Source organism: Thunnus maccoyii, chromosome 12 (assembly GCF_910596095.1).
Source record: "Thunnus maccoyii chromosome 12, fThuMac1.1, whole genome shotgun sequence".
Lineage (NCBI taxonomy): Eukaryota > Metazoa > Chordata > Actinopteri > Scombriformes > Scombridae > Thunnus > Thunnus maccoyii.
The window spans coordinates 1869977-1875846 of NC_056544.1; the positions used below are offsets into that span (position 1 = coordinate 1869977).

Below are 5870 nucleotides of genomic sequence, written 5' to 3' on the forward strand. Positions count from 1 at the left end.
CTGCCACAGAGAACCAAAAAGAGGCCCTTCTGGAAGAGAGGAAGGCCTCTCCTGTGGCAGTAACTGGATAAACCTCCCTCCCCCCAGAAGTCCCTTTTTTTGGTCTTCTGTAGCAGAAACCTTTGAAGAAGCCTCCCTCCCCACCAGAAGTCCCTCTTTTTGGTCGTCTGGCAGAAACCTCCGAAGACGCCTCCTTCTCCTCCAGAGGTGCCTCTTTTTGGTTCTCGGTGGCAGCAACTCCTGCAGAAACTTCCCTCCACCCCCAAAGGTCCCTCTTTTTGGTCTGTTGTGGCAGAAGCCTCCCTCTCTTCAAGAAGGGCCTCTTTTTGGTCCTCTGTGGCAGCAACTCCTGAAGAAACTTCCCTCCCCCCTAGAAGTCCCTTTTTTTAGTCTTCTGTAGCAGAAATCTTTGAAGAAGCCTCCCTCCCCCCAAGAAGTACCTTTTTTTGGTCTTCTGTAGCAGAAACCTTTGAAGAAGCCTCCCTCCCCATCAGAAGTCCCTCTTTTTGGTCGTCTGTGGCAGAAACCTCAGAAGAAGCCTCCCCCCCCCCCCAGAAGTCCCTCTTTTTGGTCCTCTGTGGCAGCATCTCCTGGAGAAACCTCCCTCCCACCCCAGAAATCCCTTTTTTTGGTCTTCCGTGGCAGAAATCTACGAAAAAGTCTCCCTCTCCTCCAGAAGTGCCTCTTTTTGGTCCTCTGTGGCAGCGACTCCTGGAGAAACCTCCCTCCCCCCCGGGTCCCTCTTTTTGGTCTTCTGTAGCAGAAACCTTTGAAGAAGCCTCCCTCTCCTCCAGAAGTGCTTCTTTTTGGTCCTCTGTGGCAGCAACTCCTGGAGAAGCCTCTCCCCCCCCCAGAAGTCCTGCTTTTTGGTCTGCCGTGGCACAGAGACATTGCTATTATTTACTCTTCAGAGGGACAATGGAAGCAGCATGACATTGTCCTCCAAATGCCACGGAAGAAGGCACACACTTTCTTCTTCTTCCTCATCTTTCTCTGAACTCCGAAGTCCTCAGCCTCCAACTCCTCCTGCAGGACTTCTAGCTTCGGCTCCATGTATACAATCACGTTGGTCTCCAGTCTTCAGGATGAGGATGTCCTCACAGTGGCTGTCACTTCGTGTGGAGACGTCTGGAGAAGTCCCTCTTGTGACCCTTCCGACGTGCTGAGCTGAGGCTGAGGTCTGCATGCGGCAGTCTGCACTCTATTGTCCATATCCTGGATTGCAAAGATGACGTTCTCTCTTGCAGAGAATAAGCTGTCATCATAGTCCATTATGTGGAAGGTCTTGGAGTGATGGTCAAATCCTTTAAGATGGATTTGACCTTGAATCTTGGTGCTAAAGTGCAGACCCTGAGCAAAGGAGCTGCAGAGAGAGGTCCATACTGAGGCAGGTAGGGAGCTGCTGAGTCACTCAGCAGTCTCCCAACCTCAATGATGGCTGCTTCAATTTGGTCTGCAGACTCTGGTTCTTCCAGAAGGAACTTCAGAGTGGTGTTTATCACCTCCTGGATGACTGCTCTGAGAGAGTTCTCCTGGCTTCTCATCCCCTGAAGACAGGAGGAATGTGAGATCCACCAAAATATTTCAGCAGCTTGCTGAACAGTGATGGTGGATATATTCGCACAGCCTCCTCTGCTTTTGGTCGGAAGACTGTAACAAACATCTGAAGGCCCTCCAGTGTGACCTTCCTGTTCAGCAGCTGTGAAAGCTGCTTCTCCTCGTCCAGCTCTTCTTGGACCTCCTGCTCCATTTGACTGAGACAGAATCTCCTCGCTGTTGTCCAGGCCTGTCAACAACACTCAGTTAGTTTCAACAATAAGATAATAAAGGTTTATAGTAGACTTGTGTTACACACAGGTTTACATATCAAACTACAGTCTGAAGATTCATTATATTTACTCACCAGGTTAGCCATGAGATGTTTTGTCTCGAGTCTGCCATCATCATTCATCATCATCATTTCCTGAAACCTGTAAAAATAAAAAAAATATTGTTATTTTCTACAACTGTTACATGTTTGTAAAAAAGGCTGTAATATAACATGTCAGTTTTCTATCAGTGTATGATGCAAATAAACAGTCAGTTTGACTTCATCACAGGTCATCATCTGTCTGACAGTTAAATGATTGGGGACTTGATCCTGCTGCTTCAGGAGCACAAACTGCCTGAGCATCATCTTCTGCAAGACAGATTCAGCAAACAATTAGCTCACAGCAACACCATATTATACTCAAATGTAACATTAAATTGAACAGTGTACCTTTACATTTGACAGTGACTTACTTCTGCTTGGTAGCAGCATCGCTCTTCTTCAGAGAAAGAGGATGGTCTCATTTGTTGGACTTGTTTAAAGACAGTGTTGGCGTCCATTTTGAGAGATGTCAGTCTTCAACAGAGAGAAAAAACAATCAATCAGTAAAGTAAACAATCAGTAAACAGGTTTGTCGAACACAATGAACAAATATGTCGGTTCAGAGGGTTTGGACAGCTGAGCAATCAGATACCAAATGATTGAGAATGTGCAAGAGTTCTTCAAGTTAAGAACATTCAGAATGTAGATGTGTGTGATGTCATCAACATTCTTGACACATTAAAGGATGGAACTGCTGATATGCAAATGAGGGAACTGAACCCAGGTCTGAGCTTAACTCCGCCCACTGCATAATTTTGAAAAATGCTAAAAAGTGGTCAAGAAGCAACATGCCAAATCAAAATGAATGCTATGTTTTTCTACATTTTCTTTACCTCAATATGCAAATAATATTGAGTTCAAAACGTATATTGTAGCACCATGCCCTTCACCACAAGATACTATATTCACCAGCATTCACATACCACAGTATTAAGTAATAATTTTAGACTTTTTAGTGTCTGTTAAAAAACACTTTTCACAAAAATATAAAGACTTATGAGTTTATTTCTGGGTATCGCTTACTGTTTGTAATTGGTTGCCAAACTTTTGAAGGTGTGGATGATGCTCTTAACCAGCCAGAACCCTTCAATGCTAAATTGGATTGCAACCAAATTTGGGAATGTTGTACATAAAGCCACACTGCACCAGTGTGTAACATTTGATTTAATTCTACCCACAGTAATTATAACATGTTATTTCTTCAATTCTGTTGTCTTTAATAAAATGATACTTGGTACAAAAGTTCTCCATGAGAATCTGCACAACATATTGAATCATGGCACCAATAGCCCCACCCTGTGGTCATGAGTAAAACACCAACATATTACTTATTCACTGCCATATCTCTTAAATGTAATATTCCATGGTAACCAAATTCTGCAAAGTTCTACAGATGGGGATGCTGAACAAGTGCATTGTATTTGCAGCAATATTTTGCAAGTTATTTCAGCTCTTCCCAGATTAAAAATGATTTACAGAATTTAAAAAAATCAGAAAACCATGTAAGCCACCCTCTGTGTGACATAGAATAAATAGGAACATTAGAGCACGTATATTATTGATTTGATTTATTGACTGGGACAGTGTGCAGTTTTAAACATTAAAGATGCACTACACTGGAGTTTGCTTGAAGGTAATTTGCATCCATAGTCCCCCACAATCAAAACATACAACAGCACAACAACAAACAGTACAAACAGTGCAAAAAAAACAAAAAAACAAAAAAACAAACAAAAAAACCCAAAACAAAACAAACACACAGAACACACCATACAAAACACAAAAAACAAAGCTACACACAACAGCACATCACATACACCCACAATGTCAATTAGAAATAATAATGTGGTGATGTTAGTCCCCATAGGATCCATTTCATTGTAGTAAGACCATTTTTTTAAACTTGACCTCACTGTATAAAACAACCTATTGTGACCTCTAGGATAATCACAGCCTCATGAAACTTTACAACCGCAAACTAGAGACCGAGGGCATTCAGAGGATGTATGGCTTTCCTAGGTTGACAATAAGGGGGTTTCTGAGCAATTTCCAGAACAGTGCTCACCATCCAATTGCTGAAAAATGCAACTCTTACAGAAATCTCCAAATGTCAAAAGTTTTTGATACCAAATCACAGCATGAATTTTTCTGTGGTGTTCCTCAAGGTCTTGGTGTTTTAATGTGGTATTTTGGAGGGATTTTGACCACTTCTGTCAATTCTCGAGTGGTCAAAAATGGTTACATTTTGCACCAAATCTGTGTAACAAATAGTATCAACCCAAAAATTGCTGCAACAACTTATGAGACATAATTAAGCATCGGAATGGCCATCATATACTTCCATCATAATGTTCTAAACCCTTATACACTCTAAACTTTCAAAATTTGAATAGGCACCTAACCAAAACACAATGTTCATTACAAATTTATTACTAGGAAAACTTGACACACAGTGCTGAACTGCATCTCAAATTTTAAAATTCTATTTGGCATATACTGTTGATCAGCTGTCTCCCCATAAACATCCCCTGTTCCCCCCAAAAATGGGTCTATGGTAGGGGAACAGGAGTGGAAGAGGTTAAAATGGCCACCCCTCTGGAGTTGAAATGGACAGAGAAGATTTGATTAAATTGTGGTGTTCTTAATTTATTTCTTAATTTATGATCAGTCAGATTCAGATGTATGAGTTTCTTGTAAAAGGCATATATCTCCTTGTAATTTGTTTATGTGGTTGAGTACCTTAAGGCTTTTTTGCCTGTATTTTTATGTGTAGATGGGTAAGCAAGTGTTCTTCCATAAGTGAAGAACATGTAGAGCATTTTCATAAACCATACAAGTCAGCATCATCATCAGGGTGAGGGGGCAGCTAGAATAGCCAGGGGGTTATTTTATTGTCACGGAAGAGTTTGTCATCAATGTATAACTTATCGACTGAAATAACTGCTTTTTTCCTTCTTGCATGTTCTGTTTTCTGATTGGGAGTAGTATTTTGTCTGTCCAGGATTTATTGGGGGAACTGGTCCTTAAGTCCATAGTCTGTGCCTTTCAGTTGTCTGCTGTGACATTGTACCTGTTGTTTTGTTTGAAATGTTCAAATTTTGCCACTGTTTGCAGGGTTTTTCGCTCTTATGTGTTGTACTCGATGTAATGTAATGTCATTTACTGTGTTTGTTGAGATTTGTTTGCTTGTCATGTGTTCGCTTTGGGATGCCGGAAAAAACAAAGTTGTCTCCCATGCTGCGTGATTATAGATCGAGTATGGTTTCTTTCATGTCTTTGCTTTAGCCATGGAGGCAAGCTGAGTTGTGAGGGTGGTAACGGACTGTTGGAGGGATTTGTTTTCTTTAGCTAGTGTGGTCAGTTGTTCCTAAGTGAATTCCAGGCTTTTACGTAGCTGCTGGAATGTGTGTGTTTTTTCTGCTGTGAGCAAACTTTTGTTGACAGACAGATAGAAACTTTGATGGCATAAACTAAGTTCATATGCAAAAGATTATTCTTGATTCTTAAGTCAAGTACTCTGGTTCTGGGCACTGCACCCCCACACGTTTCCACTTAATCTGGTTGATTGCATCAGGGAACACTTGTCATTATATAAGATTTGTTCTTTGGTATTATTTATACCTATCTGCTGCTACCTGCTCATTTACACTATTGTATGTTGTACATGTTGCATGTTTTTTAATGGTGTGTTGTGCTATGTGTAGTGTACGTTTACTGTACTTTGGGAGGATCTAAAGACAAATTTCCACTGAGGTGGAAAATAAGGTCAATTTAATCTAATCTAATCTAATCTAATCTAATCTAATCTAATTGGACCAAATTAGGTTGACTTTGGGTGGAGCTAAACTGGGAATAGAACTTTCCTACAGCAGACAGTTTGACTATTGTCACTCACCATCAGTATCTCAAAACACCTGCACCCAGTGGTGTATCCTTACATGTCAAAATGTAAGGATAC

The 5870-nt window shown here is 41.1% G+C and overlaps 1 long non-coding RNA gene across 1 annotated transcript; it reads right to left on the reverse strand.

Annotated features, from left to right (window-relative positions):
* Positions 1-822: 822 nt before the first annotated feature.
* On the reverse strand, positions 823-2503 carry LOC121909458. Its single transcript, XR_006099441.1, has 3 exons — positions 2284-2503; positions 1904-2179; positions 823-1786 (listed from the first exon to the last, which is right to left on the reverse strand). It is a non-coding gene; the product is annotated as an uncharacterized LOC121909458 (long non-coding RNA).
* Between the last annotated feature and the right edge of the window lie 3367 nt (positions 2504-5870).